The sequence below is a fragment of the Hemiscyllium ocellatum genome, chromosome 3 (assembly GCF_020745735.1).
Source record: "Hemiscyllium ocellatum isolate sHemOce1 chromosome 3, sHemOce1.pat.X.cur, whole genome shotgun sequence".
Taxonomy (NCBI): domain Eukaryota; kingdom Metazoa; phylum Chordata; class Chondrichthyes; order Orectolobiformes; family Hemiscylliidae; genus Hemiscyllium; species Hemiscyllium ocellatum.
In genome coordinates this window covers 69,390,304-69,403,683 of record NC_083403.1, presented here as the reverse complement: position 1 = coordinate 69,403,683, position 13,380 = coordinate 69,390,304, and the positions used below count along the sequence as shown (strand labels likewise).

Here is a 13,380-nt window from a genome sequence, read left to right as displayed (position 1 = left end):
ATATTGTTGCTGATGTAACACAGATATTACAATGCGTTACAATGAAATCTTCAGGGCCCAACGTTGAGAAGGGAACTGAATTAGGAGGGATTATGTTGGTATAGAACTCCATCACCTTGATGCTACTACCTTAATGAAGGGCTTAACAAGAATGTCCAAGCTCCACCTTCCTATCCACTGCCAATTCAGGCCCGTGAGTGGTCAGTTTCGGGTTGTATTTGACCTGGGCTTTAATTCTGTCAGCCCAGGTGGAATAAGAAAATGTTGACTTCCCTGGTCAGTTCGTTATGGCCAGTCAAGGAACTGAGGAAGGTCCCTCAATCTGCATGGTCGAGAGATTGAACATAGGAGGTGGGGAGGTGACTGTCCTTTATTCTGTTCCCCCTAGTCTATGTCTGCCTGCAGCTTCCGCTTAGCAAGCCCCTTCCCCCAGAAAGAACTCTTACCTGTTCCATGGTTCCTCCTCAGACAGGCCTCTGATTAATTCAATGGTCTTTCACACCTGGTCAGGCAAAGGATTTCCCTGCTCCAGACTCTCCCTGTTTTGAATTTAGTGCCAAAACGGGAAGATACGGTCAAAGATTATTACAAGGAGGTCACTCTTAAACTATTTCTCTGTTCGGAACTTCAATCTGAGTGTTCTTCGTAGGCAAAGTCTACAAGAGTCGGGAGTGTGGTGCTGGAAAAGCACAGCAGGTCAGGCAGCATCCAGGAAGCAGGAGAATTGACGTTTCGGGCAAACGCTCTTCATCAGAATGTCCTGTACAATTTGAATACAGAAACCAGGGGGACATGTGGGAATTTACACCCATTGCGATGCTGGAAAGAAATTGGTGGCTTATGCTGACTTTGTCTCCCTTATTCTCTCACCAATTTTCTGTAGATTTGAAATGAGATACTTTACTCCATTGCAGGACTGTGTGCACATTATCATCAACTTTATCTTTCCTGTAGGCTCAGTTGCTTATTTTATTTTTCTTTAATTACAGCAGGAATCATCTCTTATCAATTGCAATTAGAGCAGCTTCTATGTTTTGGGATTAACGATGTTTAGCAAATCTGCTTCCAATATGCTTAGATTAGATTCCCTGCAGTGTGGAAACAGGCCCTTCGGCCCAACAAGTCCACACTGACCCTCCGTAAAGCACCCATTCCCCTACATTTACCCCTGACTAAGGCATCTAATATGTGGTACATCTTGATTTGTTCTGTCACGGGATTAGACTTTTGTAGACTGGTGATACCGCAAAGTTGATTTAGTTCTCTCTCATCCTGTCTCTGTCAGTAATCCAAACCAGATTCTTTTCAGCACTTCAAACCAATGATCCCTCTTGCCCTTTTCAGCTGAGGCCTGTTACTTTTTTGAAGCTTGCATTCTGGAGACAGTGACAACCCTTCAGCACCACACTTTGCATTCTTCATTTGGGACACTGGGAATGCAGTGGATACCAGATAACTATATGCTGCCCAACAGATCTGCAGCCCCATTGAAACCAGGGGCAGGAGTGGCCAGGACTGGGACTACAAGCAGGCCCCCATTCAAAGCCTCAAACTGCACGAGCAAATAAATGCAGCTGGTCCCATAGCTGGATGGGAGATGAGGACTGGGCAAACAAGGAGAGAGGGGAGTGGGTGTCTTAATAAAGAAAACAGGAGTTGGCAGAGCACTACAGAATTTGAGTGGAAAGGAGGAATAGAATATCCAATGTTTTAAAGAGTAAAGAGTTTGTTTAACAATTTACAAAGCACACTTAGCACTGATCTTTGATCAATTTGTGTTAGTTGTGAAAATGTTACGATGTCATCGATGTTGTTTATTTTCTACCTTGAGTATGATGTTTCACAAACACTGGTACAATTGCAACATTTAAGAGGCATTTGGAAGGGTATATGAATAGGAAGGGTTTGGAGGGATATGGGCTGGGTGCTGGCAGGTGGGAGTAGATAGGGTTGGGATATCTGGTCGGCATAGAGAAGTTGGACCAAAAGGTCTACTTCCATGCTGCATATCTCTATGACCATGACTATGACGTTACCTTCTGGCTTTGCTAGTGTAACTGTAAATTTAATGTTTTGCTCTGCATTTACTTTCATTCAATCCTTAGGTTTTTGATCTGTTTTTCATACATGTTGATCATTGACTTCGAGAGGGAGCTTAGGAAGATGTGTTTGTATAGGATGACTTTACTTAAGGCTTTCCTGTAGTAAAGTGAGGAGACTTCTGCAATTGTGAAGAAAGTAAAACAATTCTTGCTTCCACAAGATCTCCTCAACAGCATCTGAAAGATTCACTTTTCTCAAGGTAGCTATAAATTGTTTGTCTTCTCCGTTAGCTCTTAGCCAAGTTTGACTTTTCAATGAATGGAAAAACTAGGTATCTAACAAATTTACTCAACTCATGCTGTTGAACAGGGCTCCATTGTCCCTTCCCATTGCCTGAAGGATTCCGAACAAAGCTGGACAAGTTTTGGAATGACTGCTTTTGTTGAAGTGGACAAAACTGTTTCTACAGAATTGGGAATCCGCTGTAGTCATCAATGACAACTAGTTAGCATTCACCAGTGAGCATATTTGTGAATTGTGGTTATGAAGGCATATGGGATACTTGCTATTATTAGCTAAGACAGAGAGTTCAAGAGCAGAATGTAATAACAGAACTGTATAAACATTAGTTAAGCCACAGTTAGAGCACAGTTCTGGAATGCACATTATCACATGGATGTGATTGCACTGGAGAGGGTACAGAGGAATCTTTCCAGGATGTTGCCTGGGCCAGACAGTTTCAGTTATGAAGAAAAGTTGGATAGTCTAACATTGTTTTCCCTGGAGTGGAGGACACTGAGATGGTTATGATGAAGAAATGTAAAATTAAAGGGGAAACAGTAAGAAACTTTCCCCTTGGATGGAGGGATCAGTGACAGTGGGCTAGATTTAAGGGCAGGGGAAAATAGTTTAGAAGGGATGTGAGGAAACATTTTTTCATCCAGACAGTGACAGAAATCTAAAACTCATTGTTTGTGAGGGTGGTAGAAGCAGAAATCCTGATAGCATTTAAGAAGTATTTAGATATGCACTTACGATGCCAAAGCATACAAGGCTGTGGGCCAGTGTTGGAAGATAAGATTAGAGCTGCATTTGAAATCCTTAGTAATGTTGTATCTACATCACTTACTTCAGGTAAACATAACAGTATTCAGCAATGTCTGATATAGTAGCTGGGACATCATTGCTCACACAGAAAACCTAATTATCCTCTTTTACTAATTGCAATTATTAGTTATCCTGGTTATGGTCTTCATTGTCTAATTGTAGTTGTTAGTAAATTATAGTTTGTTTTACTATTTACAGTTAATAGTTAGTTGATTATATTGCTCACATATTGTCTGTAGTAGTAATTGATATTAATTCCTATTAATTACTGGTGTGACTCAATAAATGATGTATGCAATTAATAATCTGTTTTGCACTCAAAGTCATAATAATAAGAATGCACAGGTCAGCCAGCAGTAATTTATTCTGTATAATTAAAGTACCTTAATGTAATTTTTATTCATGGGAAGAGGGCAGCACTTGCATCCCTAATTGCCCTCAAACTGAATGGCTTCCTAGGCTATTTCAAAGAGCATTTAGAAGTCTCCCACATTGCTATGGATATGGAGTCACATGGTGGCCAGATTGTGTGAGGGGGGCAGATTTCCTTTCCTAAATTGAATTACATGGATTTTTAAAACAATTGATGATAATTATCCTGATCAGCATTACTGACACTAACTTTACATTCCAGATTTCATTGAGCTTGAATTCCACCATCTGCCCCAGACTATTAACCTTGACATCTGGATCACTAATTCAGTGGCGTCACCACTACACCTTTGCCTCCCACAAATATAACAAAACAAGTTGATCAAAATCACCCTTTTTTATATATTTTAAGACTGCCTTGACCCTATAAAACTCTTTCAGATAGCTGCATTATTAATGTTGTAGCTACATCACGTAGTTGAGGCAAACATATTGTGTGACATCAGATAACCTCAAAGCAAAAATTGTCTTCATTTTAAACTCTCTAAGAGGAAGTCGTTGATACTCTCTTCTTGTATCAGCATATTTCCCCTGTTAGTTGTAAAGAAATGCTTTGGATATAAATGGAGGGAGGTCTGTAATGGACATGTGTGTGCTCACTGTGTTGCTTTTACCAATTCAAGTACACTGCGCCCACGAACAGGATTTGTGTGAAGAATGTTGTGAAACAACACGAGTGGGTGTTATCCCACGGCTCCTTAGAGCATATGTATGATGCTAGAAATACAACATCTCCCTGAGTCTGCTGTTGCTTTGCAGTCAATGTATTCATTTTGTAGTCTTGTTAAAAACAACAGACAGGGAAGAACTTGTTTTAAAAAAACTACCTTATTTTTCAATTTATTAAATAAGGAACTCTAATAATGAAGCATTGAATTAAGAATTGTCTTGTTCTTATCACAGTCATGAGTGTAGTGTCAGAAATGCACAGCTGGTCAGGCAGCATCTGAGGAGCCGGAGATTTATGTTTCAGGCAAAAATCCTTCATCAGGTTCATCAAAAGTCCTCCCCCCCGGATGCTGCCTGACTTGCTGTGCTTTTCCGGCACCAAACTCTCGACTCTAATCTCCAGCATCTGCAGTCCTCACTTTCACCTTGTTCTTCTCACAGGTCAGTTGAGAAAAATGTGCAATTCATTTCAAAAACAATAGAAAATTGACCAATTTAAAGTTTGAAAATGAAAGTAATGCATCCTCTGTGTATCACCAGGGATCAAAGAAAGCTTATCTCCTAATCTGCTGTCAGAAAGCAAACAAGTAGTTATCAGTGGACAACTGGAATCCATTATTCACTCACCACTGGACTCCATGGAAAAATAAAATGGACTGCCAAGTAACATGGGGTATCCCACAGGACATAGTTAGAACTGATGCTTCCATGACTTGCTTTTTGTCTACATCTGAGGCTTAGGGAATTTGGCCAGACTGGAGATAGAATAATGGAACCACTGACTCGCTGCCTAATTATTCTCAATGGCCGTATCTGTAACTTTTAAAAATAAATCATGCTTCATGTCTCTGAAGCCAGAAATACATTGATTGCTGTGGAGGAATCACATGTTATTGGTTTGCCAATTTTTAAAATATAGAATTCAATGCTATTTTGGCTCCAGTGAGTATAAAGACTGTAATGAGTACAATGTTTATGTCCATATACTGACCTTTTTTCTTAAAAAGGATGCAATTTGCATTTAAAACAAAATGTCTGAATTCAGCTAATTTAACTAATTAAACAACACAAGGGGCAAGAGTTATAGTGGTTCCACTTAAGAATGCAATACATCTTCCTCATGAGTTCTTAGACGAATAGCTAGGCATGAATATTAACTCACCAAATGATCAATAAATATGTTTACTAGTGTTTAGTCTGCTTGGTTTCCATTTTTCTCACTAAATTTGCATATTTCCTGTATCCTTCAAAAATAATACAATGCTTCTGTTATCAAAGTACAACTTGACAAAAATGTCAACCCAGTTACCTCACTGAGAGTCCAGTTCATCACTGTTCCAGTTGTTTGTTTTATCCAGGATATCATGGTACTTAATATGATGACTCCTGGAGTTTATGAGCTCTGTCTGGAATAATGACTGTGAGGTAAAATTAAAATATGTCAAGGAAAAATACCTATGCTGGTGAAGTATGAGACTAATCTGTATAATTATCTAGTAGAATCATTGATCTTACTGAGCGTATATTGCAGAACAGGGAGAAAGTGAGGACTGCAAATGCTGGAGATCAGAGTCAAGAGCACAACAGGTCAGGCAGCATCCAAGGAGCAGGAGAATCGATGTTTCGGGCAAGAGCCCTCATCAAGAATGAGGCGATATATGCAGAACAATCAAAATATCTAATATCTAATCAAGAAATTGAAAAATCAAGCTAATTTTATTTCAAGTGTCCACACTTAACGTAAGGTTGTCCAGTGACAAATGACTCACTGTTTTTCTCCAGACCTCTTAACATTGCTCTTTGGAAAATGGCTGGTGCATAGAGATTTCAAATGGTAGATGGTTGAAGTTAATACCACTCAATGGTGTACTGAAGGTTGTTAGCAATCTTGATTTATAGTCTGGAGGTGTCTGCCAGAACCCACTGTTTTCATCCAATTCTGTGGAAAGTTTGCTTCTTTCCAATTCTCCATGTTATTGACTGACAAAATAGGATGGATTTCTCTTCTAAGCTTTTGTTTCTCTGAGTGAGATTCAGACATAATCTTCATTTATTTTAGGAACAGTTGCTAACAATAAACACCATTAAGATCAAAGAACGGTACAGCACAGGAACAGGCCCATCGGCCCACCAAGATTGTGCCAATACATGATGACTATATTTATCTTTTATCTACACAGTCCTTATCCTTCTATTCTATACCTATAATCTGTCATGATTAAAGTGAAAGCTCACACAACACCAGATTACAGTCCAATTGGTTTATTTGGAAGCACTAGCTTTTGGAGCACTGCTCCTTCATCAGGTGGTTGTGCTGCTTAAAGTGATTAAATGATTAAAGTGCTACTATCTTTCAGTATTTTTCTATCAATAGCACTCAGCTCTTTTTCCTGGGCACTTGCTGACTGGTAGAGCAGCCTCAATAGGCAGGATGATCTATTCCTGCTCCTGTCTTCTCTGTTTCCCTAACTGACTCAAAGATTTATTCTATATTTAGGGCTAATACTGCTACCAGCATAATTAAATAGTTCTTTGTATTGCGGGGCTGTGAGTGTCTGAAAAAACATTCTTCTTTTTTCCCTCTTTATTTTTGATTAAGGCTTTTCCATTTCTGATGTACTGTAACACTCTTTAGTCACCTGTATAGATGTAACTAAAATACAGCCCTCCAGTGTAAGACATCCCTCTCTTTAAGTGCTACTTCTCTAATGTCTTCTCTTAATCACTATTACTGATGTCAGAGTCACATCATCAATTTACGATTCATATGTCACATGAAAATTTTGATGCAATTTACTTCACTGGAATCATGTCTTTAGGCGTGTAGGGATATGGCTTTCCAAGACCTAAACTCCTGTCAATGCTGTTCTCCTGAGCCAAAAGTAAAGAAATAAATGTTACGTTGTGGTGAAAAATTGCAATATTAATGCAAAATCAAGTGATTTGCCACTCCCAACAGGAGGAACATACAAGATGGAGAATGAGAGTGATAATGTTGCAGCAAAACCTCCAATCAACTGTGACATGAAATCCAGCTTTCATCTAGGGGAGTGTGGTGGTGTGGGTGTGTGGGGGTGGGGGTGGGGGTGGTGGTGGCAGAAATCAGGAGAATACGGTTTTTCCTTGAATATTAGTCCCAGTACACAGCACTCAGATAAAGGTTCCAAACTGACCTTGACATCATTTTCTGAATATAACAATAACCTCACTCTGTGCTATTTCAATCCATTAAGACGTGATGCTGAGTGAGAAGACCTCCCTTGAAGATTTGTGAATAGCTAAACCAAACCGTCTTCAGGCCATCACTGAATAGTTTATATGTCAACTACAACCAAAACAATGTTTGATTTAGCCAGCATAGTAACATGATCCAAGGGACTCCACAGGAGCTTTATTGAACAACATTTAACGTGTAATATAAGGGATTTTTTAGACGGCTGGCCAAAGCTTTAAGGAGTGTCTTGAAGGAGGAAAGAAAAGTGAAAATGCAGATATGTTTTTGAGCAAGTTCCAGAACAAAGAACCTTGGCAGCTGAAGCAAACAACTATTAATTGAAATAACTCCCAGAAGCCAGTATCATGTCACCAAGTCACCCTTTATTTACATGTGAATAGTACTTGACAGTGGTGCGGCTCCCTCAGAGCCAGCTCTGAGAGTAAACAAGATGTCTGACAGTTCTGTTCTTATCTGTCAGCCGGGACTCCCTGATTGGACCAGATTCATAGCTATGTGTTTCACCTATGACCTCACTACAATCACAACAAATGGTAGCACAATAAAATTTGTGCATGTTCTAAGAGGCAGTAATTGAGGGAATACAGAAATCTCAGAGATTTGTAGTGTTGGAGACAATTCATTGATAGGGATGAATGATGCCAGAGAAGGATTTTAAAATTAAGGATGGATATTTTATCATCAAGGAGTAATTTAAACAGGCATCAAGAACAGAGGATAGGTGAATAGGACTTGGTATAAGTTAGGATGTGGCCAGCAGAATTTTGGAGGATAAAGCATTTTACAGAGGTAGAACATCTGAGGATGGTAGATAGAGCATCAGGTTTAACAGAGCCTAGATGTGACAAAGTTGGTATTGTCTAGCTAACACCAATTCTTACAGCTAACCTGAGAATGCAACTTTTAAAAAATAATTTTGTGATTTATACATGAAAGAAGTGAAACTGTCATGGTATTCGAACAGATGAAAGACTCAACAGATAATCAAGGTATTTTTCAATGTATAATTTCAGTTCCATCACACTGTAAATTTTTGCTATAAATTCTGTGCCTTACAATTGTGGTCTCCACAACCACCTGAAGGAGCGGCATTCCGAAAGTTAGTGCTTCCAATTAAACCTGTTGGACTATAACCTGGTGTTGTGTGATTTTTAACTTAGATGTGACAATGATATGGATGAGGGCTTCATGAACAGATGAACCAAGGCAGACGCAAAGTAAGGCAATGTTATGGTTGGTGCTTCAGTTTCCATCTTCACAGTGCAGTGCACGTATTAGTGACATAATAGTGCAACCCTACTTCTTGGCTTGAAATCAGGAGAGGCATACAGATTCGATACTCATCCCTCAGCTCGGTGTGTATTGCTGTTTTCAGCTATTCCTTAAGTAGTTGTTGCTGCTGAAGATTCTAGCTTCACTTTGATGCATTGCAGAAACAGTAAAACAAAACTTTCAGCAATCAGTAACAAAGTCTCTTGAGTGTTTTGGTTTATAGACTTGGTACTGCCAGGCAACCAGTAGTGCTTGTCACAGTTTTGTTTCTGTGATGTGTTTGTGTGCTAGTTTGGCTTAAGCTTAACATTTACTCAAATAAATGCTTTGATGGTAGTCATGATTTGGAGGTTTAACTCCTTTAATTCCCAAATTGTAGAAGTCTATTTTTCTTTTGTGTTGGCTTTGTTTGCAAGTTAATGCCCTTTATTAGCACATTCTTTGAAGTTCTATTTTGAAAAGAGGTACTGTCCACATTCATGAATAGAAGGTAAGATGCTAATCAAAATGGGGACCTACTTTATGCTGGCTTCCATCCTTACAGATTCAGCTTCTGTTAGTGGTATGAGTTTGGCTGTATTCTCTAGGTCATCTTTTATTGTTGAAAGCAAGTCCTTTGACATGTAAATTTAGATGCAGGGCTCTCTTAAAAGTTGGACCATTTTTATACCAGTATCATTCATGGCACGAAGGGATTTTACATGGCGTTTCAAGGCACATTTGAAGATTTGGAGGATGTCAAAGAACTTCAAAGAATAAACAGGGTTCTCAACTCTTTTATGAGAGAGAGTTACAGGGCCTCCTCTACTGCCAAATCCAAGCCACCCGATGCCTGGAGGAAGAACACCTCATCTTCCTCCTTGGGACCCTCCAACTACATGGCATCAATGTGGATTTCACCAATTTCCTCATCTCCCCTCCCCCACCTTATCCCAGATCCAATCCTGCAACTCAGCACCGTCCTGTTGAACTGTCCCACCTATCCATCTTCCTCCCACCTATCCGCTCCACCCTCCCCTCTGACCTATCACCATCAATCACACCTGCATCTACCTATCGCCTTCCCAGCTACCTGCCCCCAGCCTCGTCCCTCCCTCCTAATTACTCTCACCCCATTCCACCCCACGCCTCAACATTCCTGATGAAGGACTTGTCGATTCTCCTGCTCCTCAGATGCTGCCTGACCTGCCGTGTTTTAGCAGTGCCACACTTTTCGATCAATCTCCAGCATCTGCAGTCCTCACTTTTTCCTTAGATTTCATGCAGTTGACCAATGTGGTCCTATTCATAAGTGAATTAAGACAATTAAGGGATCAAATTTCAGTAATTTTTATTGATAAAAGGCCCAGAGCATTTGAGCTTTTTTTTTAAACTGCATCATTACCCAGCAACACAGAGACAACAAAAGTCACAAGGCTGATACATTCCTACCATATACCCCATAATGTGAGGATCACCCACAGGTTGACGCCCCCAATAATGCTGGGCCTGAGGCAGTGATGTCAGCCACTCCACTAATAATGATGGTATATCTTTTGCATTCCTCCTGCTTCTGCTGCTTGACCCTCAGCAGCTTGACGAAAGTGAATAATGCAAATGCTGGAGATTAATTCCTGATGAAGAGATTTTGCCTGAAACATCAATTTTCCTGCTCCTCGGATGCTGCCTGACCTGCTGTGTTTTTCCTCACCAGCTTGAGCACTGATGTGCCTGGGAAGCCTGCTGGCTACCCTAACCACAGTCTACACTGTATCAATCTCCCACCTCCAACCCCACCTGCTGCCTCTCATCAGTTGGCATTCTAAGAGGCAGATCCCTGATTTGTTCGCTCATGCCTAAAGTCCTTTTCTTTATGCAGATAGATTTAGGACTCAGAAATAGTCCTAACACTTGAAGTGTGGAAGATTCAGGCTATATCTCCATAGTTCTAAAGAAGCGCCATACTGGATTTGAAGCATTGAAGTCTCTCCACAAATGCTGCCAGACCTGCTGAGTTCCTCCAGCACTTCACATTTTTGTTTTGGATTTCCGATTTCCATAGCATTTTGCTTTTATTATTTTATCCAAAGAGCCTCATGGCATAATCTGCTCCATCCTGGTAGTGCATTTATCATTGGGTTCAGGTTGTCACCAGGCAACATCTTTGGAGTGGCTTTGTGTATGTTTACGTGTTGATAGCAAAGCACTGAGTGGGTAACGGTCATTCAAACTCCAAAACTTTCACAGATCTTTCGCATTTCTTTGGCCATTGAAGCATGAGAAAGCTTTTACATAAGTTTATGTTGTGAGGTGCCCCTCAAATCTGGTTGCAGGAACTCTGAGTGTCATGTCTAGAAATAAAGAAAAGAGTGTTTGGGTAACTCATAACTGTAATGATGGCAGTACCTTTATTACAATTTTATTAACGCTATTGCTTATCTTTGCATGTTACTGAAGTGAGGTTAAATAGTTTAAACTAGTTATCTAGGCAATATTTCTTGAGAGCTAGTCAGACTATTGGTGAAGGTGCTGATGGTAACTTCAGTGTATGTACCCATCCTCAGTAGGGACATCATAAGTGCCACTTTGAAGGCTTGTAGGTGATTTTAAATGCTCACTATTAGGGCTACTGGTGGGTAGGATTTTAAATTGCCCTTTGAATTTCTATGAACACCTTTTCCATTATACTAGCAAATTTCATGGACATGCATGGATACCTATTTTGTGCTTTATGTTCTGTTCTGTGAAGGATGACATCCAGCCTGGACTGATTGTGTACATGTATAACAACTTCATTTTGTACAACTGCCAAACATCAAAAAGCTTTGTTTTTTTTTAATTCCCCCGCGGGCTGGTATCCTTTACTGCATACTGGAGAAGAGCCAGTTTCTAAAAGTCAAGCACAGGGCCTTTTGGAAAATGGATTCAACATATTGGAACACCCAATGCAGATGTTAATGCACAATATAACTGAGTAGATGACAGCAGCAGATGTTTCCATTCATGGCTGAAAGTATTTGACCTATCGCTCTTTCAGGGTTACTTTGTCTTAAGCGAAAGTTTTAAATCAATAAGAAAATGTTCCAAAATAGTCTGCATGACATAACTCTACAGTGTGAGAAAAACAAGCTTCACTGGTGTAATAAGGATCTCTTGGCTTCGATCATCAAATGCCTCTAACATACAACACGGTGGAAACGTTTAACACCATATTTTCCAGTAAATCACTAATCCTTTGAAGCGTATCTTCTTAGGAAGATAGGTTTATCTTCATATGGACTCAAAATAATTAAAATATTAGGAGGGAGAAATGGTGATGTAAACTTTGTTTTCCTGCCTTTAGTTCTCTTTCTGCCCTCTGTGCTTCCTGTTTTAGATAGAGCAATAAGTTCTTGGCTAAAGTTTGTCAATACTTACCATTAGTGCACCAGTGAAGTTTTAGTTCCCTTTGTAATTTTTATCTCTAATCACTTTACTGACCACACCCCCCCCCCCTCCATAATGGGGACAATTACATTAAATAGGAGCAGGGCTGGACTATATGACCCGCTCTGCCATTCTAGAGGAGCATGGCTGATTTTTGGCTTCAGTATCACTTTCACGCCCTTTTCCCTTCTGTTCACCGGAACCAAATATCTGCCAGTCTATCTCAGTCTTCAATGTAATCAATGAGGGAGCCTCCACAATTCTCTGAGATGGACAACTCCCTAGATTTACAACCCCACAAGTGAAAAACATTTTCACCAAAATCATGGGCATTGCCTTTGGGCACTGGCCACACGTACTCAGCTTCCATGGATATTGAAGTCCGCCTCTGTGATCCCTTATGGCACATGTCCAATCCATCTGGGCAGGTGCAAGAACACATCAATGTGGAAATGCCTTCATTGGCCTGCTGGGATGTCCTCAAATAAGCAGGCGTGAAACTGGTAGTGAGGAGAAGCCTCTATGAATGAGTGAGGTTGCAGCCTTTGGTCCCAGCAGTCTCACCACTGGGACATGGACTCTCCAGTTCCAGTGGCCATGATGCTTTTCACTTGGGGGCTTCCTCCAGTAGGTTAGTGGTCTCTGCACTTAAGGAATGACAGTCGGAAAGCAAGAAAGTGTTGACATCATCAAAAAATGAAGTGCTTTATTTGCCTCAATTGGCAGCCTGTCTCCATGGAAACTGACCCCAGGAAAATTCTTCAGGAGAAAGAATATGCAAGAAGCCCTCCTGACAATCATCACTCTTCAATTAAGTCTCTACAGAGCCAAAATAATTCAGCTAGACTTCAGTTAAAGTGCCTCTTCAGCCCTGACCATAAAGGACTCAGAATCCTTACAAATAAAATTGATTGTATTGCACTTAGTATGAAAGCAGCATCCATGTAGCTTCTGTCCAGTTCTGGTGTAGCTTTGTAAATCTTATCTGTGTATCATTGCTGCACAGATATTCCCAGGTGAAGATACACTAACTACAGATTGTAAGAACAAACAGTGTTCAACAATGACATGAATCTCTAGTTAAGAATTAATTAAGAACTGCACTAGTTAAGAATGGTATCTCTGAAATTCATACTGGTGAATGTGCAACATCAAGGTCTGCTGTGGTGCTACTAAAAGGCAGAACCAACAATTTTCAGATTAATTGTTCATAGTTT

The 13,380-nt window shown here is 40.2% G+C and overlaps 1 protein-coding gene across 2 annotated transcripts in view; it reads left to right on the top strand.

The window, feature by feature from the left end:
* Positions 1-13,380, top strand: part of cep85l (centrosomal protein 85, like) — a 289,277-nt gene that overhangs the window by 219,639 nt on the left and 56,258 nt on the right. The gene's annotated exons all lie outside the window — the stretch shown is intronic.